Genomic DNA, 24,547 nt, shown 5'->3' with positions numbered 1-24,547 from the left:
GCTGCTGCTTTTGACACTGGGATTTCATTTATTTTTTATTTATTTAAAGAGTTTTATATAGCGCGGACATGACCCTTGGGTATCAGAGCGCTTCACAGTTACATTCGGAACATTTGTGATACAGTGCGAATAGCAGCATTACTATGTATAATATTCTTGTACATGATTTTCTTATCTGTTTCAGCGAAAACATTTTTTTTCCTTTTTATAGCAGCATTACTATATACAATATTCCTGTAAATGACTTTATCAGTTTCAGCAAAAACATTTTTTTTATTTTTATTTTTTTACAAGGTGTAACAGTACTTCTGTACACATGGTTCTGATGTGCTTTCCGTGAGTTCTACATTTTGTTACTTCCATTTCATAGGTTGCAAGCTTCCTAATATAGCACATTGGCCTATTTACTGGCATCAAGGAGCTGCATGCATACTGTAAGATGTGTTTAGAGCCTTTTTGTTTTATTCTCAGCCTGTTGTTATATAACATTGCAAAGAATGATTCTTTTGGAGAGTAATAAGGTCCTCTTAGTAGAGACAACCACAATCACTGTCTTACTTCCGTTTATTTTCCTGAATTGTGTTTCTCTACACCATTCACTCTTGACACATGATGTCTACACATATGGATGATGTGTGATTCCTACACTTTATACCCCTCATTGTCTTATGTAGCTTTACCTGTATATTGATTTTCAAACTTGTATGATTTATTGTGATTCCGTGTGTGATGTAAAACGCTCTGCAACTCTACACTGGGAGGAGTAGTGCTATAAAAGAATTAAATAAATAAAAATTAGCGATTTCCCAGGAAATCAATATTTGTGGAATTACTCAGAGAGATAAATCATGCATTCTTCCAGTGCAAGCACATCTCTTACATAGGGAATAGAACAAGTTAAAAACCAGTGGTGGCTCCTCCTCTAGGGCGGAGGAGTGTCGCCCCACTGCTTTCGAACACATAAAATGATCACACCGTTCAGTTATTGTCATTTTATGTTTGTGCTGCTTTGCGGGCGGGTGGGTGGGTGGGTGGGCAGGGCTGCTCTGCTCTCTGAGCAGGGCAGTGCTAAGTGCACAGTTAATGTTTGGTCGGCCCTCTCGAGCCGCTCAAACCAGTCATGCGCACTTTCCCTGTTCTCAATGCAGGCTGCATTTCAGTCTACATGAAGAACAGGCCCACCCCTCCAGCCCCTGGCTGAGCACCATGTCTGGGCACTCAGACCAATCACAATGCTGCATTGCAGCATTGTGATTGGCTCAGGAGAGGGAACCTGGCTGCCTGCTTCCTATTCCTGAAGCCGGAGGCAGGAGACCAGGAGCAGAGCTGTGGGACCCGATGGCAAGGTAAGTTATAAAAATGTGTTCTAAATTATGCTCCCTCCAGTAATCGAGCCCACCCCCCACACTCCCTTCAGCCCACAACCCCCTGTTCCCACCCGCCCCCATGAGCTATGCCGGTCGCCACTGTCAAATGGCAATGGCAGCATTGTGATTTGTGGGGACAGTGCCCAGGCGGGCGCCTATGGGGAAGCTATTTTCTCTATGTCGGCTGCCGTCAGCCTAAATAGAGAAAATGCAGAGTGCGCATGACTGGTTTCGGTCAGGGCCCACAGCATAGGACAAGCCACTCCACCCGACCCGCCCGCTCCCAACCAGGCATACTCTTCTGCTTTCTCGCAGGGCAAGAAGTAGAAACATAAAATGGTATTTAAAATACCATTTTATGTTTTTGCTACTCGCACTTTGAGAAAGCAATGGGGCGACGCTCCTCCACCATGATGGAAAAGCCGCCCCTGGCCTTATGTCTCTTTAATTCATCACCAGACATTCTCTGTATCTCTAGCTCACTCTTGCAGGTTCATTTTCATCCCTGCCTTCTCACTGTTGTCACTGTTTTTCCACCTTTGTTTTCCTCCATATTCCCTCATTGTTTGTTTTTCTCTCTCACTCTGGATGCAAGTTTGTTTATTAAAAATGTGATCTGGTCCCCAAAAACAACTGGCAATGGGTCCCACCTACAAACACTGGCTCAAATTAAGCACTGGTGACGGGAGGGGACACGTATGAACGTAGAAAAAAAGCAGAAGAGCAGAGCCAAGGGTAGATGGACCCAGAGTGGCTACTCTGCACCTCTCTGAAGTGAGGAAGTCTGCCGGGCTGAAGACGGCTGAAATGCCAGAAACCGCTCCTCGGAAGCTTGTTTCCGGTCCAGGGAAGGCATGGCTTGGCAGTTCGGGCTGGACTGTTCCCATGAGGCACAGGTCCAGACTGATTTGCATATGGCCATGTCTGAACTGGGGTGGCAGAGTGGGCTAAAGAACGGTGATGGATTAAACCCAGATCTGTTGACTGGGTGTGAGTGTTTGATTGGTTCAGATGCCCCGTCCATCACCACCCCCTTTTGTACCACTTAAATTTAACTCTTGGCACAGAAGGTTACAGTCTGGGTGGCAGACAAAAGCTACATGAAAGTTCCGCTTATTTTGAGATGAAGGGTCTAACAGCAGTGCTTAATTTGTGCTGGTGGTTGCCAGTGGACCCCCCAGCACTCTGTTTTGGGGCTGCCACTTATTTCTCCACATTGGGCATTTCCTGAGACCAAGAAAGAGAAAAACACACAAAGGGGAAAGCAGGGGCGGCTCCTTCACTAGGGCAGAGGAGCGTCGCCCCATTGCTTTCTCCAGTGTGAGAAGCAGAAACATAAAATGCTAAACACATACCGTTATTACAAATGTATGTTTGGTTGCTGGCAGGCAGGCGGGCAGTGCTGCTCTGCGAGCTGCCGGGGCAGGGGAGGAGTGATGTGCCCACTCTTGAGGGCGCAATCACTGTTTGGACGGCTCTCTGGGGCCACTCAAACCAGTCACTCACACTCTGCCCATCTCCATGAAGGCTGCAATACAGCCTACTTGGAGAACGTGGCCCAGTAAGCACCTGGCTGGGCAGCGTCCCCACCAATCACAACGCTGCTTGTAGGATTGTGATTGGCTTTGGGGAGGGTCCAGAGGGAGTCTGGCTGCCTGCTTCCTATTCCGGCAGGAGAGCAGGAGCAGAGAAGACAAGGGACCCAACTGGTGAAATGGTAAGTATTTTTTTTTGTTGTTAAATTAAAAACCCCCTCCCTGTGTGCCCCACCCACCCCGCCCAAGAGACATGTCGGCTGCGACTTGGAGAAAGTCCATAGAATAGAAATATAGGAGAAAAAAAGTCACTAAGAGAGAAAGCAGGAACGTGCACGCGTGATTTAAAGGAGCAGGGAGTGTTGGGTAGCGGATTTAAGAGGCATAGGTGGATTCCAGATTAGCAGCCTTGGTATTTTGTGTTGTCTTGAAAAGGTCCCTAGAAGGGATTTTGTTTTAAAGGAGTAATCTCAAATGACAGACTATCTGTATCTGCTTCTATGTCTGTCTCAACTTAATTGATATTTGTACCAATAGTTTGCGAATTATTTATGCAAATAAGAATGACTTGTGAAATATAGAGGTGAAAGCAACACGGGAACTTTATGATATTCAAAAAAGATTTTTATATAAATGCAATAAATGAGGTTGAAAGGGTACATGTATCAAAACAGTGCATATGACAAATGAATAAGGAGAATTTTATTTATTCCTATATCTCATTTGTATCAACCCAAACCAAATACATATAAAAGACTAATGACGCTTATTTTTCTTAAATAAAGATCACTTGTGTGATAAACAGTAATAAGGAGATGGGTATAGTCGTCGACGTTTCGGTCTTGTATGATATTATTCAGTCAGACCATCTTCAGGACAGTGATATTCTTCAACGCTGTAACCCCTTCGCAATGCTTTGTGGTATAATTCAATCCTTTATGGTTTCGGAATTGTTGCAAATTATCCTGTTTTATCGATCTTGATGATCTGAATAAATCAATTCATAAGTCACTTCAGAAAGTCCTTATTCTAATGAGTAGTCTTTTTGGGCGAATGCGTTGGATGACCCTTGTTACTTTGGCCACTTTGAAATATAGTGAAACGGCGTGTCTGCCTGAAAACGTGTCAATCCTCTTGGCAGGGGCGTCTCGGCTACGTCACGCGAGATCCGGAATCTTAGTATTTTGTGTGCCAACATGTAATATTGCCAGCCACAGGCTTCAGAGCAGAGCTTTGGGCACTTGCACTCCATTTATTAGAAATTAAGCACTGTCTAAGAGGAACTTGAGCACAACAAGAGCTAGGTATCTAGCTGGAGCCTAGCTTGAGCTTTCAGTGACTCGACCACCGCTACACGCGGGTAAGGAGTAGGGGTCAGTGCACCAAATAATAGAGGGCATATTGGGGGGAAGGGGAAGATTCAGGAAGCAAATACGCACATGCACAGCGCTGGCTGCTTATAACCAGATCTGCCCTGAAGACTCTTTATTTATTCATATGTAATGCATGGGATTTTGTATGTAATTTCTTTATAATCGGCAACTTGTGACGCAAACAGTCGCCGATTATAAAGAAAAGACATCAGAACTCGGAAATTATAATCTATTACAGTCCAGTTCTGACATCACAATGCCTGCTGCCAGAGCCAGCAGCCAAGGCGAAAGGCAGGTCAGGTCACGGAGCATAATCGAAGCAGCTGTTTAATACAGAGGAACCTGAAAGTTGCTTTTCTTTCTTGTGCTCTTCTTTTTTAGCTTACAATAACAAGCAGAGAGAACATGTTTATTTTTTGCACTCCTTAGATAATTAAATAATCTGTACATGTTTTTACACATTCTAAGCAAGTGCAGCTTTTTCTTTTAAACTGGCATCTATTGAACACTTTCTAATATGTTTGCAACAATTAACAGGTTATTACTTTTGCACTAGAGTTGTTATTTGTATTCTTTATGTTTGCAAACAGGCTCTCTCTTTCATACGTAAGAGCTATGCACCGAGGTTTTAAGTGGTTTGTGGCAAAGGTGATGGTGTGACCATGTATTATATGGGACAAAGTACCCCCTTGCATTCATGATAAGGATATTGTAAGTCACCTCATATTTCCATAACCTTATAAAGAAACTTTGGCCTCATCCTTCTGTATGGTAATGGAACTCCAGAGAGACTTTTAAAAATCCTTATAATGTAGAGTGGGGGGAACGTTATTTATTTATTTATTTTATTTAGTGTATTTTATATAGTGCACGGCTACCCCAACGGGGTGTCCCGGCGCTCCTGAGAGTGTAAATAAATCTTACTCCTGAGGAAATCAGCAAAAGAGGAACGTTTTTAATGCTTTACGAAAGGGAAGCTCGTCCTTGTCCCTTATATTGTATGGTGCAAACTGCACCCAAAGGGTTGCAGAGTGGTCTAAAGTTAAAAACGGAAAACAGAAACCTTGACAAAACATCCATAACTTTCAGTCATTGACGGTGCTTCGATCTTAACAATGCATGGCTGTTTCCTACCTTGTTGTGAAAATAAATGGTTAAGACCTAAGTAATTGTGTGGATTGGCCATTTCTGGCTGTGCTGTACTTGTCAGTACAAGTGTTTCTAATGATTGAGACTGAGTTGTCATGTGATCAGGTTAGGTAGATGGTTTGGAAGATCTTGGCTTCCCCTGCCTTAGTTGTTTTAGTGACCTGCACTTTTGCAGATTTGTTTGGTTTCATCAATGTCAGTGACGCTTCCAACTATACAGCGACGTAGCCAAGGTTTACCAGGCCCTAATGCAAGCAAGGAAACTGGCCCCCATAACAGCTATAATTAGGGCGCAGTGGGCTGCTCAGCTCTTTGGGCCCGGTGCCACTGCACCTGCTGCACTATTGATAGCTACAACCCCTGCCAGTATTGCACTGATCTCATCAAGCAGCACCCCTCAAGTTGTTCACCAATAATCTTAAATGCTGTCTTTATTGACTCAGTTCTCTAGCCCTTTCCCCGCGGGGCTAATTCCCCCGCTGTGCTGGGGGGAGGGGGACGCGCACAGCGCCACGTTGTTTGTGACGAGCTCGCTCATCACGCAGCACGGTGGCGCTGTGCTCATGACGAGCTGAGCTCGTCATGACCACGCCCGTTTCTATAGAACGTTCAGCACAGTGGGGTAATTGTCCCCGCTTGTGAGCGCCGAGCGTGTCATTACGAGCGCAGCTCGTCATGAGCACAGCGCAACCGTGACTCATGACGAGCTGGGCTCGTCATGAGCACGGATGTGGTTAAAGTTAAAATTATATTTGCACAACTACAAATCAACCCACGCTTCAAGCACATCCTGGGCCCTTCATTGGGGTATTACTGCAGTGATAGCCAAACCACGTCTCAGACAGGATCGTCAATTAAAAGGCTGCCAATCCTAAAAAGTGTTACTACATAATTGCACGTGCACCACATCTCCGATTAGAGTGACATTATCAAATCACAGATTTGTACATTTTATGGCTGCCACACTAGTATCCAGGAGTTAAAGCATATTTCTTAACGTCACATTTTGTGTACTCTGCCATCTAGTGGAATTATTACATTCTTACATGTAATTTCTCCCGACGAACTATTTCCACAACTATGCATATTAACTTTCATTTTACTAATTGTATAATAAATTAACATGATAATTCAGTAATTGCAATCATTGTATTCTGATAATACTTTTTTTTTCATTCTGCCTCTTTTGCCATCCTGTAACAATTAATTTCATTATATAAAAATTCATAAGCCATCTTAAATGAAGTTACATAGAAGGCAATCTAGTATTTTGTGCTGATATTTTAGCAGAAGTTCGTTCTTACTTCCAAATTTGATGCACGTTGCTCTAAAAAAACACAAGTACCATAAAAAAAAGTGCCGCTTGCGTTCTGTCCAGCTTATTTCAGTTGTTCCATCATAGGATTTTTTAAACTTGTGTGACCCCAATAACGGTACCTGGTGTTATGCTTAATTTCAAATAAAAACATGGTGTGAAATACCATATATTATGTGAATTAAGTCAGCATAATTGAAATTTTGCTGGGCGTAGTCAAGATATCTTAAGCTTGGCAACCTTTTATAGGCTAGGAATTGACTCACAGTCAAATCAAACTCTGGAACTTTTATCAAAAGGTACCAGTATCTCTCAGCTATGTTTCTAATCAATCTCTTATCAGTGTTGTAATTTATAACTATTCTTGTTGCTTGACTATCTTTTTTCCTTCATTCTTTTGGGTTGTATTTCGAAAAGTAGTTCTTCCCTTCTTTGTGCTTTAACTTTATTTATGCTTTTCCACAGATATTTCATCTTTTAATGATTTACTAGAAATCTTTTTATCATTCTCTTAACCTCTTTTTTTAAATCAGCCTCAGTGATACAGTTTCTCCCTGCCGATTCTAAAATACCGAATTTTACCGATTCGGTATTTCAGAATCGGTAAATGGTATGTAGGAAACAATTCAGTAAATATTACCGAATCGGGACGATTCGGTATTTAAGAATCGGTATTTACCGATTCGGTAAATCCTATTCATTCCTATGGGCCTGGAGGCTCATAGGAATGAATGGGAAGCCATTCACAATTACTGATTCGGTAAATACCGAATCGGTAATAGGGGGCACATATTCAAGGGTGGCAGGGTGTCACATTGAAACCCTGTTGCACCCCTGAATCGTGCATGTGTGCACATGTGACACACATACATGCTCTAAGAGGGCATGTATGTCTGCCACATGGCACTTTTAAAAAAGCACATAATTGCTTTTTTAAAAGTTTTCGATATTTACCACCAACCTGTAGTTGGTGGTAAATAACCAATCCTGAATGCAAGAAGGCACTCACTTGAGTGCCTCCTACATAGCATTTTGGATTCAGTAATTACCGATTCCTTAAAATAAGGAATCGGTATTTTACCGATTCCTTAAGGAATCGGTAATTACCGAATCCTTAAACCTGCCTCCTACATCTCAAACCCTAAATACCGGCCGGTAACGGCCGAAATTCTGTAATTTCGGCCATTACCGACCGGTATTGGGCTACCTACATCAGGCCCATAGTTCCTTTTCTTTAAAGGGCAGTTTCTTGGCAGCCACTCATTACCTTGAGTGCCTCCTACATAGCATTTTGGATTCGGTAATTACCGATTCCTTAAAATAAGGAATCGGTATTTTACCGATTCCTTAAGGAATCGGTAATTACCGAATCCTTAAACCTGCCTCCTACATCTCAAACCCTAAATACCGGCCGGTAACGGCCGAAATTCAGTAATTTCAGCCATTACCGACCGGTATTGGGCTACCTACATCTGGCCCATAGTTCCTTTTCTTTAAAGGGCAGTTTCTTGGCAGCCACTCATTACCTTGAGTGCCTCCTACATACCATTTTGGATTCGGTAATTACCGATTCCTTAAAATAAGGAATCGGTATTTTACCGATTCCTTAAGGAATCGGTAATTACCGAATCCTTAAACCTGCCTCCTACATCTCAAACCCTAAATACCGGCCGGTAACGGCCGAAATTCAGTAATTTCGGCCATTACCGACCGGTATTGGGCTACCTACATCTGGCCCATAGTTCCTTTTCTTTAAAGGGCAGTTTCTTGGCAGCCACTCATTACCTTCCGTTTAGTGTCAAAGAAGTAAACTCTTCTTTACTATGATTCACCTTAAGTTTGATTTTGTATTCATTCCTATTTAGAAAGTTTGCAAACATATCCAGTTTCTCTGGACTGCTTTTCCATATGATAAAATATTATCTTTAATGTATAACCACATAACTACAACATTTAGAAAAGATTTGTCTCGATGGCACCATGCATATTCTGTTTCCCACCAGCCAAACATCAGAAATGCATAGACAATCAAAATGATAACCCGTAGCAGTCCCCTAGTATAAAATTTCCCATCATATATGAAGTAGTTATGTTTCAACTCAAACGCTGTTAGTGACAATAAACAGAGTGTTCGCTACAACTTACTGACCTCATATATTGCTGGTTTCTGGCTGCTCGCTATCCATCAACAAGATCAACCACTGCATACAGCAACATTATGTCCATAGAGACCAGAGTAAAATCTTTTTCCCTGTTCAATCAAATAGATATTTTCCGATAAGTCTGTTGTATCCTTTCTGTAAAATGGCAGATTTAATACAAAAGACATCAAGGAATCATCCACATACTTTCATATATTCTCAGCTGCTGATTCTCACAACAATCTGTTTTCCCAGTAGGAGGGTTTCTGGGTTCACTTTTGGGAGAATATAAAATGTGGCTCATTTTAATTTTAGTAAAAGTAGGAAGTCAAATTTTTCTTGGAAAAGTAAATTTTTCTACTGCCATTTATCTATGATATCATTTAGTGTTTTGAAAAACTCGATTGTTGGGTCCAACTTCACTTCTTTGTGGATAATCTCATCTCAAAATTGGTCTCCTTCTTCCTTTACATGATTCTTTGTATCCAAAATTGCTAAGGTACTGATTTGTATTTGACGGACAGCTTACTCCATAACAAATGTGACAGATATCCCATCAACCTTCTTACAAGTGCTTTATACACTATGGCAGTTGTAATAAGGCAGGCTCTTTTTGCCACACTGCTCGTGTATTTTTTTTTATCTTCCAAGGTCGTTTTTTCTTTTGGGTTAGAGTTTCATGACTTTTCCCCCAGTTTTTTTTCACACATTCAACACATTATTCAAAAGCATCTATTATTTGAACGTCTCTTATGTTTGGGGTAAATCTAGCTTTTGGTTGTTAAATTACTATCCAGGGTTAAATCAGTTTCAATGTGCAATTCTTCAACAAAATCACATTCTGAAAAGTCTGTGTCTAATTCAAAGGTTGCCAAACCAGCTAAATTGTGCTCATCATGAATTGTGAATTCACTTAGAATTGATTGATCAGTTACTGCGTTCAAGACTAACAACAGTCATTTTCTTCATGTTTTCCTTTGGAAATTAATGTTTTTATTTTTAATTTCCTACAGAATTTAAACACGTCTCTTCATGGCTGAGTTAAGTTTGCTGGTTGACTTGGTGTAAAACGTAGTCTTTTACAAATATCTTCAATTGAGTTTTAGTGAAGGTTCCTTTTGAGAGAATATATGCTATTCGATTTTTGTTCTCATCGGTTTCACTGTTTATTTTCAAGAGCAAGCTTCCCTTTTCGATGTACATTTACCTCTTCTTATTGTTTTCCACTTTCTTTTACCTCTTCTCATTGTATGCCACTTTCTTTCACATTTTGTCACACCATACTCTTTTTCTTGTATTGTTCCCTCTTCGTTGTTGTCTTTCCTTTAAAAAATGATGGTAAGTTTTCTGATTACTTTTTTCACCAATTGTTTTATTGGTCTCAGTCCTATCATCTTTGTTTACTGATGAGTTTTCATCCAAGTATCTATAGTTGTTTTTTCATCTTTTACCACTTTGATGATACCTTTTATGATTATGGAGAAAAGTGTACACACAATTGTTCTTGTAATCCCTTAAATCTCTTAAAAACACTCTTTCATCCTTGGCATTGATTTATTCTTGAAATGTTAGTAAGGATGACTCAACCTTATTAAATAATTCCTCTATTTATTGATCATTATAAATAATTGTAATTTCCCATTTTAACATCAATAGTTCAATTTTTAAATGTGACAATCCGTTTCCGGAAAATTCTTTGAAGACTTGTATCAGTCCTTTAGAGCATTCTTCACCATCTTTCTTCTCTCGGCCTTTGCCGCTTCTTGTATTGTTCCCTCTCTTGGTCTCTGTAAACGTCTGATGCAGAATAATAAGCGCCGGTCTGCAAAAAGAGAGTCGAATGCCCCCACTGGGAACCACCAGCTCAAATTAACCACTGAGGCTCGGTCTTTGATTACATCAGCTATCACTTCAGATCACAGTCAGTGGTTGGGGCTGCAGATTTGCTTATTAAGTACAAATAAAATTCCTGCATAGCCTTCAGCATGCTCCTGATGGTTTCACTGGTACTGGTTTGCCATATCATTGTTGTTAGTGGTGCACTCTAGAACAGAGCAAGGTTTGAGTAATTTCCATAAAAATGAATGGTCATGAAAGGCGAGAAAATGTCTTGGGAGTTTGTTTCATAGTTTGGTAACTTTTGTTGCAAATGTGTTTCCTATTCTAAACCACACATAAATAGTGGAGCACACTTTATACACAGAAACCCAAAGTATACAAGAATGGAACTGTGATATTGTCCCTGCTAGAGGACAGATTGCTGAGGGACTTGCAGGTCCTTTGCAGGCAAGACACTAGACAGCCTGTGGCTAGGAATAGATTCTTAGTCGCACTTGGTTTGTTTTAGTTATCTGGCTATAATCCAAGTGGGTCACAGTTTCCAGAGTCTCCAGACAATGGGACAAACAGCAAAACCAGGAAACAAAGGAAAAGTTCCTGGGGTCCAACTTCTGTGGGTTTGAGTCTTCTCAGAAGGTCTTCGTCAGGTAGGAAACCTTCTAGGACTTTTCCGTCCCCACCAAGCACTCAGGTGGTCCAAAAATACAACAAAACAAAGATGAAGAACTGGTCAGTCCTTCTGTGGAGCGTGCAGCTTTTACACCCTTCACCTGTGCAAGCCGTCACCAGTGTGCGAGGGAAAAGGGGGTGAGGAGTTACTCCTTGACCATGCCCTCTGTCATGTCCTATCCCCCTTCAACCCCCTCCCTGTCAATTTCCTCCAATACCCTAACAAAGGCACTTGCCTGGGGCTATGGTCCTCCGGGAAGTTAGCAAGGGCTATCACAGTGTCCTGGATTTCTCTTTTACTTCCGGATACTCAGGCGTCTTGGGTTGGGGAAGTCTCGATCTCCCTGGGTGTTTCTTCTTCCTCCGGGTTCCTTGGTATTTTCTCCTGGGCTCCTCCCTCAGTTGGGTCTTCTCTTCGGGAATTCTCTGTCCATCGCCCTTCTTGACATTTTTGTACTCCGAGCTCATGGTCTCCGCAGCTCCTCTACCTAACGAACCTCTCCTCCGACCACGACCGTCTTCCTTTTTTTACATTAAAAAAATATATATATTTTAGGAGTTTTCTATAGCGCTGGCAAGGCCGAAGATATCGGAGCGCTTTACAACAGTCGTCATGCGAGAGTCATACAATCTATCAAAAATGAAGATATACATATTAGCTAAAGGCGCTTCGAAAGTCTCAGCGCAATGTACCACATTGATGCATGGAGGTCAAGTAGTGTTCAAGTTGTGTGCTTGTTGACTTGCACCGATCCTCCTATGGGGCAGGTGATAATAGGCACCTCCCCTCGTGGAGGGGAGGAGGAAGAAGACTTAATGACTCAATAGAAGAGAGCAGCAAAGTGCTGGCTTGTGAGCGCGACACCAGCTATCGGTTCGGGAGAGAGCAATTGAGGAAGAGGTCTTTGAGCGGTCTCTTGAATTTTAAAAAGGAGATGATAGTCCTGATATGGACTGGAATGGAGTTTCAGATTTTTGGCGCATTTCCAGCGAAGGACCGGGTTGCGTTTTTTTGTTTGTGTGTTTTCATAGGGATGAGGAGTAGAGTGCTGGTGCTCCTGAGGTTCCTTGTACTGCCGGCTTTCCTGAGTTTGGAGGCCAGGCATTCAGGCTTCCCTGTGTGCAGGGCTTTGTGTGTAAGGCAGGCAGTTCTGAAGCTGGCTCGCATTTAGACTGGGAGCCATTTTAGTTCTCGGAGTGTGGGTGAGATGTGATCGTTGTTTTTAACTACAGTAACCATTCTAGCTGCTGCGTTAAGAGTTGTTCTGAGGGGAGCTAAGTGGGATTTTGCTGTACCTCTGAGGATTGCATTCCCGTAATCCAGTCTAGAAAGCACTAGCGATTGAGTCGCTTGTTTCAGGTCCTTGGGTGGAATGAAGGGTTTTATTTTGTTGAGTAGTTTCATGTTGATGAAGGCCTTTTCTCCTTGCTCCCTGCCTCTCCGGATGATGTAATTCTGTAGCAGCTAGGCTTCTCTCGACAGTCGACTTCCTCGTTTGGCGGTCGAGGGCTGGGCGCCATCTTGGAGTTCCCGGCTATCGGGTGCTCGGTATTACAGGCACTCAGTTATATTGGTCTCCAGTCTGAAAAAAGAATTTCAACTCTTTATACAATGTTGTTAAAGTTAAAGAGTGCAGGCTTTGTAAAGCGTAATGAATGTTTTGTTTACTTCTTAGTTTGGTCACACAATCAATACGAATGTTCAAATAATGATTGATCAAGATGATCAACTTAATGTAATCAGCCAGCACAGATGTTCCAGTAGTCATTGATTGCAGATGATTCAGCCAACACGTGTTTTGCCAATCAGCTGACTCATGTTTCGCCCACCTTATGGACTTTTTCAAGGCTTTGAAAAGTATTTTAACCCCCAAAATAATATGATAAAAACTACCAAGCAGATGATACCTTTTTATGAACCTCCCAATAGTATTAAGATGTAAAGACCTGATGCTATTCTGCTTCTCCATGATCCATGTGTATAGAAACATGTATATAGAAATATTACGTAATATAATCAGGAAAGAGGGAAGGAGAAGCAATGGTCCATTCGGCATCTAAACAAAGATATACAAAAATCAAAAAAGGGGGGAATGGGCCACTTGTCCTGCGTACCAGGGTCGTGTTTTCCATTCTGTAAAAAAATCCTCATTCACGTACACAAGATGGGGCGGTAAATCTTGGTTCTCCGCCTTTGTTTTATGTAACAGCATCATCATAGTGTTTATTCTGAGAATTTGCTGATCTCCACCTGAAGGAAGACCAACTGGTGTTACAGTAGGGTCCAGAAATAAAGGGTGAGAAGGAGGGAAGGTGTCCTTCTGAAGTGAGTTTAAAATTCCACCTTCGTGTTAGATACTTTAATGAATTAGGTGGTGTGCGAAAGTAAAAACAAGGTGTGTGCGTGCGTAGACAAAGTTACCAATCTACCGCTCTGGTGATGGTCGACATGTTTCAGCCTAGTGTTACATCTAGAGGCTTTCTTCAGGACCGGTCAATTCGTAGTGGCGCGTTTTGGCGACTACTAGGTGTGGTTAACTTACAAATCCATTTGTTTATTGAGTCAGGTCAGCAGTACCTGTGACTCTTTCTTCCTATTTCAGGCTTCCCCAAGGGGCTGGGTGGCTTTGCAGACTGAAGACTTTCCAGTCTGCACTTGTGCTGGCTCTGTTCACGATGCCTCGGGTCACCAAACAAATGGAGTGGTAAGTTAACCACACCTAGGGGTCGATTCCAATTCGGGAAAAAAACGTCCGTACGATTTGTATCCAGAGCCCTCTCCGTACGAATCATACCCGTCTGTCCGAGTCGCGAAGTACGATCCGTATTCCGTGAATCCGTCCGAATCGTCGCGATACGTACGTATTGCAAGGCTGAAACCGTGAACCGTACGACTCGTACACATACCGTACGACTCGTACACATGCCGTACGACCCAACGAGTACGATCCGGACCGGGGTATGAGGACGTGATTCGTACGGTCCACGTCAGGTAAGGGCGAGTCGTACGGAAAAGCACACAAACACATACACACCGTACGGTCCGTACACCCCTTGATCGCAGGAGTACGCACCGTACCCCTGCGATCATGGGGTGTACGAGCCGTACCCTCATTGTACGATCGGTGTACGAGCCGTACCCCCATTGTACGATCAGTGTACGAGCCGTACCCCCATTGTACGATCGGTGTACGAGCCGTACCCCCATTGTACGATCGGTGTACGAGCCGTACCCCCATTGTACGATCGGTGTACAAGCCGTACCCCATGTACGATCGGTGTAAGAGCCGTACCCCCATTGTATGATCGGTGTACAAGCCGTACCCCATGTACGATCGGTGTACGAGCCGTACCCCCATTGTACGATCGGTGTACGAGCCGTACCCCCATCGTACGTGGGGTACGGCTCGTACACCGATCGTACAATGGGGTACGGCTCGTACCCCCATCATACATGGGGTACGGCTCGTACACCGATCGTACAATGGGGGTATGCCTCATACACAGATGGTACAATGGGGGTACGGCTCGTACACCGATCGTACAATGGGGGTACGGCTCGTACACCGATCGTACAATGGGGGTACGGCTCGTACCCCCATCATACATGGGGTACGGCTCGTACACCGATCGTACAATGGGGGTATGCCTCATACACAGATGGTACAATGGGGGTACGGCTCGTACACCGATCGTACAATGGGGGTACGGCTCGTACACCGATCGTACAATGGGGGTACGGCTCTAACACCCGATCGTACAATGGGGGTACGGCTCGTACACCCCATGATTGCAGGGGTACAGTGCATACCCCTGCGATCATGGGGGGTACGCACCGTACCCGGGGGGCCGTTCCGTACCTGTTTCGGCGCGAACTCTGCTTTTACAGCTGTTTTTAGCTCCCGTAGAAACACGTATCGTACTTGCTGGGTCGTAAAAACCAGCCGCGAACCGTACAGATGTCGCGTACAGCGGGTTCCGAGGGAGAATCGTACGGAGATTAGAGTCGTACGGTGTCTTGTACGACTTGTACGGAGTACGGCTCCTGGTACGAATCGTACTTCGTCGTACGCACAGGGGACGTTGCAGGGTACGATTCGTATGGGAAAAACGCTCCGAACGGCTATTCGGAGCGGTTTTTCCCAAATCGGAATCGACCCCCTAGTAGTCGCCAAAACGCACCACTACGAATTCACCGGTCCTGAAGAAAGCCTCTAGATGTAACATGTGGCTGAAACATGTCGACCATCACCAGTGCGATAGATTGGTAACTTTATTTCTGGACCCTACTGTAGCACCAGTTGGTCTTCCTCCAGGTGGAGGTCAGCAAATGCTCAGAATAAACCCTATGATGATGCTGTCACTTTAAACAAAAGTGGAGAACCAAGATATACCGCCCCATCTTGTAGGTGAATGAGGGGTTTTTTACAGAACGGAAAATGCGACCCTGGTACGCAGGACAAGTGGTCCATTGCCTCCTTTTTGATTTTAGTAGAAATATTGCATGGCATCAGAATCTTCTTTGCATATTGTTAAAAATAAAGGGTGAGTCATTCCTTTCCACTAATTGGTCCAATATTTATGAAGCAATTTCCCAATACATACAAGGTCCATCCCACCATTGGTAAGGGGGATCACGTCCGAAAACTGCAAAGTGTCAGAACATTCCACAGCCACTGCTTAAGGATATCTTGGACATTGATAAGTCACTACATGTGCCATGGAAGTCTTGGAATGCAGCAGTCTTTCAGTGTTTGCCAGTAGAGATCAAAGACATCTTCGATTTCAGACATGATCACCCTTACCAATGGTGGGTTAGACCTTGTATATATTGGGAAATTGCTTCCTAGATATTGGGCCAACATAACTGAGTGCCATTGTTGAATGCTTTGGGTTTCTGTATATAACATGTGCTCCACTCTTTATGTGTGGTTTAGATGGGGCTATGGTCAATGGTTCATCCAGGATCTGCCTGCGGATGTGATAATAGTGTATGAGCACCATAAATTGAAAATCATTACTAAGCTTGAAATGGAGGGGTGTGCAACATCTATACCAGAGTGCTCTTCTTTGTTGTTATGTACGGTTTCCGTTCTGCACAAAATTTGTAGAAATAGGAGATGCGAGCTGCAGTTCTGATGAGGATCTTACAGGCGGGGTAGGTTACTATTCTTGAAGTTTTCTTAGAAGAAATGACTGTCCTTTTTTTGCTTTTTTGGGGCAGAACAGAGTGATCAAAAGATTATTCTTCAGCTTATGGGTAGCCAATATAGATGTGATGCACTAAAGCTATTTTGTCTCTTGGGTCTAGGTGGAGCCTGGCTGTTGCATTCTGCTCTTGTAGAACCTTTTGATTTAATAGGCTTAGGCACAGGCTATTGATGCGTAGCTAAATTTAAAGTGTTTTGGGGGGGAACAAGAGGAATGCAACACTCCTTTTGTTAATTCTCAGAAGGTAGAAGAATGTTTGAATGGTTCTGTTTATTTGCAGGGTTAATGAGGGATTGGAGTTCTTGGTGATGCTGATTTCATGAGTATTTGCAAGGGTTAAGGAGTGAATCCTGGGATGGGGCCAAAAGAAGGGGGAAGGGTGTAGAAATGCATTGCTGACTTTGTCATTCATGGGTTTATTTCTGTTAAGCAATTGATTACCTTTTTGAAACTGAGGATTGCCTTTTTCCAACTTTTAAAGATGATTTGTGTGTCATCAGCGTAGTTGTAGCATGAGTGACTAAACTAACAGGTGTGAGCAGCCTGTGGGCTCCGATAGCGATGGGACACATCTGTGACCACTACACAGGGAAGGCTTTGGGAGATAGACTGGATTTGCAATATAGAGAGGACCTTTAGTCTATTGAATAAGATACATAGGTGTGTGTGTTCCTTTCAGCGTTGCTGATGTTTTTCACCCTCACTCAACCACTTTGTATTTTTTTGTCAGCAGTGAGGAGGGTTATTGGGGTGCCTTTTGGAATGGAGGGGTGGGCATTCATGTGGCCATGTCCTCTTCATTTACATGGCTGTACTTGCACAAGTGGAGAAGTGTGGCTCACTGGTTAGAGGAGGCAGACCTGAAAGCAGAGGTCAGCCCGGGACCAGGGTTCAATTCCCGGCTCGGCGGGGTCTTGAGTCCTAAAATGTCCATGGACTCGACAATTCTCGCTCCGGTGCCTACTCGATTCATGGGTTCACACTCTGCGACTCTGGGCAATAGCTTGCTTAATCTCCACAACGGCCCCTCGTGGCGGGATGCCTGGCTTTCACCTTGCGGATACCCTGCCGGGGTTATCTCACAGGGGAATACCAGGACGGGTTCCCTAAGCAAGCGCTTAGAAACCGCTCGGTGATTTGCGCTATATAAACTCCTGTACATTTACATTTACAAGTCCATATTATTCACTCTCCCAATGACTTCATAAATCTGTGCGGCGATGGCCAGAGCTCAGCGACCTTCAGCGCACAATACATGGTCCAATAATTCTGGCCAAATTTTCTGTATTAGACATGTCGAGCAACACTTCCCCTTTCCATTATATTTTCTGTAACCGAGGTCGTAAGCCTAATTAGCAGTTAATATTATGACAATAAGGAAATTATGCAGCAGACTAATTGCCCCTTGGAGTTTTGCCATGCCAGGATCAAAAGTTAAATAAATGGGATTTTTATTTATTTATTTGATTTATTTGAAAGGTTTTATATAGCGCTACTAGACCCGGAGGTATCAGAGCGTTTTACATGAGTTACAGTGAGTTACAAGTTACATAGTTACATCACTTAAATCAAAGAGTCACAGGGGGCGGAGGAGGGGAAGGGAGGGAATACACAACGTGAAAAACGAGGAAAACAATGTCAGATGTCCGGCTGGGTAGGTGACGGTCGAGAGGATAAAACCAGGGCCAGACTCCTCTTTAGCTGCATATGACAGCTCCACTGGGCACCAGCCAAGGTTGCTCGTGTATCGAGGTAAGTACAAACAGTTTTGACGCCCATGGGACATCGTCAAAAATCCAACAGAGGTGCAGAGGAAAGTTATTTATGAGTTATATATAGTGCTGGTTAGACCCGTAGGTATCCGAGCACTTTACATTAGGCTACACAATGTTACAGAGAATGAAAAAAAATACACATTACATCCAAAACTAAGCAACAAATTGAGAGAGGAAAGACAGGTGAGACAAATAGAGAGGATGGGGAAGGGGGAAGTGTGAAGGGGGAGGATGAAGGAATGGCTTCACTTGTCGCAGTTGCACTATGCTCGCACATTGATTTTTTTTTTAAACTCTGTTTATTGTTTTCCATATACAAACAGCGCACATAGTGACCAATCATATCTTCATTTGAGCGAGACCTTGCTAAGGCACTTGGAATAACATGTGACATGTGATGCTACATTCAGGGCAGGGCATCCGAGTAAATAAACCCAGTTGCCAGCAACCCGTTTTTCAGCGAATTGTTCCACATTAGCACCAGGATACTCATGCAAGAATTGTACTCATGTGTTGCAAGGTCTTATAATAATAGGTCTACTTGTACTGCCCTCCCTCAACCCTCCCACCTCCCACCCGCTCTCACCGGCGTGTCGTCTATAACAGCAGAGTCTTACATGATGATAAATTATAACAATTGAATCTATACATAGCACCATATATACAGCAGTATTAAATATTATGAGTATTGTAGAAGGGGGGAAGACACCCACGCGCCTTCATACCTTTGCTTGGGACAGCCACTTTATAAGTCTGCATCCCCAGTAAGGATGCTCGATTCCGAGTCGGAGTCTGTATCTGTTGCCTTCAGCTCTGTGACATGGGCCTCCCATGCTCGTGCTGCTTCTAGTGCCTTATCATTATGGGACCTGTGGGCCTGCTGCAGGCGAACTATGCTCTCACTCCCTGCCCACGTAAGTAGCGCAGCCTTCCATCTGGTCAAACTGTGCCCTCCCACAGCCTTCCAGTGGGGCGTAATTTCCCTTTTGGCAAGCACCAGCCCTAAGTCTCGGAATTTACTCGTCAATTGTGTCTTACTAGTATGGGGAAACCAATGTAGTAGGCAGGTTCCCTTGTCTGGAGTAATCTGTCGCTCCATTATATTACATAGTAATGTAATTATATCATCCCAATACGTACCCAGTTGTGGACAATCCCATAGCATATGTAAAAAGCCTGCGTCCCTCAGCCTACAGCGGGGGCATTGTGCTGTGTCTACATCGAAATATTGGTTTATCTTCGCCGGGGTAAGATATAGCCTGTGCAGTATGAAGAAATGAACTAATTGGAATCTGGCATTTCTAGTGCCCTTCCATGCCCTCTTAATTATTTGCGACCAGGCCGAGTCAGGTATTTCCTTATCCATATCCGCCGCCCATTGGGTACGTAGTCTCTGCAGCGGCGACAACCCCTTCCCAAGCATTCATCTATATAAGCAGGTGACGGCCTTATAAGTGCCTGCTGCCATCACTACGTACTGACACGCCGCACTCACCGGTGGCTCCAATAGGCCCGTACCCCAGTATTTTTGGATGGCAGCCACTAGGGCCGTATGGATTAAATAGTGTCCCCGCGGGAGTCCAAAGCTCTCCTGGAGCGCACTATAGGGCAATAAGACACCATCCACATACAAGTCTCCCACCACCTGCAGCCCAATTGTCTCCCACTCCGCAATGGCCGACCAATCTCCGCCATGCGGAAGGGCCGTACACATGCCCAGTGGTATCTCTGGGGCGTAAGGGTGCTGCACCCCAACTCTGTTGTGGTATCGTTTCCAATGCTCGCACATTGATGTGAGTCTAGATGGCAGATGAGGTTGCGGTCTAGTGTTTGGAGGTAAGGTGGGAGGTGAGGAAGGTGGGTGGGAAAATGTCACATAGAGTCACTGTATCCCACGTGAGAGAATGGTGGAGGCTTTAATGACAAGGCCATGGTGCTCCTACTCAAATATGATAGAGATCCTGTTCACCAAACTTGTGATCCAGCATCTCTCTAGGTAGAGTCGGTAAACTTCCATGTTTCTGCCTGCAGAGCACCCGCCCGGTCTGCCTACGGAATCCTTTGACAGCAAAGATGGCAGACACTGGACTGTAAGTCAAAGTACCTCAGATCCTCTGCCCAATTTAGGGCAGATGTTTGAATGTACTTTTTGCCTCTCTGGTCCAAAAGGGAACGCATGGCTGTCCCAGACAGGAAAGCAAAAAAAATGAGCCCCACACACTGGGGGAAAACTTCCAGCGTACCAATTACTTTGATGATATTTAATTTTTTTTTCCAAAAACAGTATTCCGCTATGGTAGTTTGTTTTTAAAGACCAAGAAGCTTTGCCAAGTGGGTGCGATAAACATGGCGGTTGCTCAGGAAATGTTCAGTGCCTTCAGCGGAACTGCTAAAATGGCTGCTCTACTGAAGGCGCAGAGAGTTCCTGGCGGAGATCTTTAAATATGGCAGTCGGTCTTCCACAAAGGTACCTGTGATAATCCTTCCACTGTCTTGGTGGACTGCTAACCCACCCACTGAACTCTAAATTAGCCCCTTAGATTTTAACCTGAAACCAGACACAATATTCCATTAAGAGCAGTGGTAGAAAAGCCTGAGCAGTCGATGGACAACATGAGTCAGTAGTATGTGAATAGGGAAACAACCGTTACGCCGCATACGTTGCAACGCATGCCATTACCCCGCATGCCGTTGCAACGTGAAAGGCTTGTTGCAGGGGATAGAAGGTGTTGAATTTAACTCCCAACGCCTTCCCTACTGTTGCACTCACTGGAGTTGGAATTGTAAATTATACTATTCCAACTTCCAGCACACCCCCGACAGCAAGTCAGGGTAAAGATTTGCGTTGCAACGGCACGCGGGTTAATGGTATGCGTTGTAACGTCATACAACCATGTGAATATTGTGATTTCCTTACTCTGTACTGGGCTGTGTTCCTTGATGATATTGTAATTGCTTTTATACAGTGCTTACTACCTCTGAGGCCGTGTCGAATCGTTTTTTCGGTGAGTAACACGCTATTCCGGAACCCAAAAAGGATTAGCGATGAATTAGTATAAAAAATGCTAAATTAATTTGCACAGTGCACATGTTACTCTGTTACTTGGATTGAAAAAGGATAGTGGAGGGATAGAAGAGGGAAGGGTTTGCATTTAGTGCTTGCCACCCCTGATGGGGTGTTGAAGCTCTTTTCGGCACGTAGCACGCTACACCGGAACCCAAACAGGCTTAGTGGGAAATTATTATAGAGGAATATGAAATTAATTTGAGTGGTGGACATGTGAGTTTGTTATTTGTATTGAAAAAGGATAGAGGAGGGTTAGTTTGATTTTTGATCGGTTTGTTGCAAATTGGAGTTGTGATTTCCTGTGGTAAGAGGTACAAAAGGTGAGCTTTAAACTATGAAGGGATGTCAGGATGTCAAAGCTCACCCCAACGCCTGACATGCTCTCTGATGCTACGTAATTGTGTTATGTTATTTGCATCCTGGCAGGGGCGGCCTTAGGCATGTGCAAGCTGTGCACCTGCACAGGGCCACCAAACCCCAGGGGCCGCCACGCCAATATATATCCTCAATATAATAATCCTCTGAGGATGGATACATATTTGCGTGGCGGCCCCTGGCAGGGATTTGGCGGCCTCCGGCTCGGTTCACTTCCAAACACCCTGACCCCTCCCCTCTTCACTGGCCTCCGCGCTCCACCCCACCCGGACCCCCTCTTCCGGGGCCCCCTACCTACGCTCCCTGCCCAGGGCCACCATTAGCCTAGAGCCGCCCCTGATCCCGGTTTCTATTACTGTCCATGGTTTTGTGGGTCTTTGGCTTAGCCTTCTAGATGCACATCTGGTGAAATTTAAGATTATCTGTTCGATGGATTTGTTTGCGTTTTTGACGTTCTGTTCCTTTAGGGAGTGATGCGGGTGTTAGCGCTTTGTGCATGGATTTTAAACAGGAAGGTAACAGTGGGTTGTCGGCCCCCCACTCGGGCTGAATAGCCGGGTGGTCCTAGTCAAGACATCTGAGGATAGGGGTGAAGAGCCCTAAACCTGCATAGAGGGTCGGACTGGCCTATAAGGCAACCTCGCAGTGCCCGATGGGCCAGTCTGGCAGATTAGTGTGTGTTTGTGTGTGTTTTTTTTTTAGCAGTTTGGGGCCGGTTTTTACTATTTTCCCCCATATATTATCACTTTTTTACCCATGTGCTTTGCTAATGTTGGCCACTTTTATTTCGGTGCCCAGACCTATGTTTCTGTCCCAGTCCGACCCTGCCTGCATAGACAGGAAAGCCTGGAAAGAGGCTCACCTTACCGAGTATGGCGCGTGGGGGGAGGTATCGACAGCTCCAGGTACAATGAAAGAGGTTGGTGCCTGCGGGGTGCGGGGGAAGTCGAGAAAACGAACCTCTCAACCACGAACAAGAGGCGGGGTGCAGGCAGGGTGGGTGAACCTGCCCACGTAGGATGAGCAAGCTTCGGCGGTAGTCTGCACTCAATAAAACAAAAGAGTCACGCGAAGACGGCGAAATCTCATCTCTGGAGACAATGGAGCCACACCCCGAAAACTCGGATTTGTTACAGCCCGCGCCCTGTCTGTGTTTTAACAGCTGAGTCTGTGGTGGGGATTCACCGCCCCAGGCTCTGCTCGGTCAGGCGTGTTAGGTGCTGTGGTGAGGCGTGCTCGGGGTTTGAGGGAGGGCACGGTTTCTGTGTTACCCTTACAGGTGGGGGTTTACAGGGATGTGTCACTGAGAAGTCCCGACTCTGGAATTTCCTCTGACTAGATTGCAAACAATTGTTCCTCGAGGTTCACAAAATACATTTTATTTTTTAATTGCGCCATTTTAAACATTTGCTCCCATTAAGCTTCAGATGTTAAAAAAAAAGTAAGAGCTGGGGGTCTGACAAAGGTTTGTGGTGACATCATTAGTGGCATCATGCACAAAGATGGCAATGTCACTACTAGGGTTGTGTGAAAAAAAAAAAGGTTAACAGCAAACCCGGTAAAATCCCAATTTTTTTTTTTATATAAATGTTTTTATTGGTATTTACAGGATACGTGTAACAGATATAACAGACAGTTTTGATTGTTATTCGCTGACACTGGTTTATAAAATAAAAAAATAAAAAGTATTAAAAATTCTACTTATCTATAGAAATTGGGCCAAAATACACAAAACAGGCATATCTTTAGGCTATAATGTCCAAACCAGTTAAACGTCATTTAACCCTTCCCGTGCTCCCGTCGGGAGCACTCTCTCCCTGGTGCTGCAAACGACTGTTGGCCGACGCAGCCCCGCCCACCCTTTAGAACGCCCGCACCGCGGCAGAAAAGCCGCCATGGTTAAGGCGTTAAGAGTCGTCCACAATATTATTTTTTTTGCCTGTAGTAGGCGGATGGCGATCCGATGAAAATCAAGGACCTGTGTTGACCCTGGCTTCCCAAAAAATATTTCACCCAACCCTAGTTACAAGTGTTGTAAAAGTTTTACATACTGTAGACAGCCACATCTTGTTAAGGCATGGCAGGGGGATGGCGCGGCGATGAGGTACCACCCTTCTCCCATCTGTCCACCTTGGTATGGCAGACACAGTGTCAGTAGGCCTCTCAATGCCACCTATCTGCAGGTAGCCATAAAGCCATGCAACGCTAGGTCTGTCACAACTGGAAATGTAATGTATCCATGTGTTTTATGGCAAAGGTATGAACAGAAGCCCCAGTGGCCTTTGAGGGCGCGCTGGTATCTACACCACAATCTCTTAGTGACATCCTTAACCTCTTCCATACTCATGACGAGCTGAGCTTGTCATGAGCCAAGGCGCTCCGGTGCTCATGACGAGCTCAGCTCGTCATGAGCCGTGGAACGCTCGCATGCGGGGATAATTCCCCTGCTGTGCTGAGCGTTCCACGGCAGGTAATGCACCTGTGACGAGCTGAGCTCGTCATGAGCACAGGAGCGCCGTGCCTCAGGACGAGCTCAGCTCGTCATGAGCATGCGGGCGCCGTGCGCGCCCCCCTCCCCCCAGCACAGCGGGAAATTAACCCCCGCAGCGAAGGGGTTACAAATATTTAGCCATTGGTCCTTTTTTATTTGACTTGAAGCCCTGTAAGGGAGATGACATTAGAAATACATTCCCAACTTGCGGAGCCAATGTGACTCCACAAAAAAGACCAG

At 44.5% G+C, this 24,547-nt stretch overlaps 1 protein-coding gene across 2 annotated transcripts in view; it reads right to left on the bottom strand.

The window, feature by feature from the left end:
• LOC144766632 (tumor necrosis factor receptor superfamily member 5-like) overlaps window positions 1–24,547 on the bottom strand; it is a 131,413-nt gene that overhangs the window by 17,539 nt on the left and 89,327 nt on the right. The window lies entirely within an intron of this gene.

The sequence above is a fragment of the Lissotriton helveticus genome, chromosome 7 (assembly GCF_964261635.1).
Source record: "Lissotriton helveticus chromosome 7, aLisHel1.1, whole genome shotgun sequence".
Classification (NCBI taxonomy): domain Eukaryota; kingdom Metazoa; phylum Chordata; class Amphibia; order Caudata; family Salamandridae; genus Lissotriton; species Lissotriton helveticus.
Note: the sequence above shows the minus strand (reverse complement) of the source record. Positions and strands in the feature narration are given on the sequence as shown.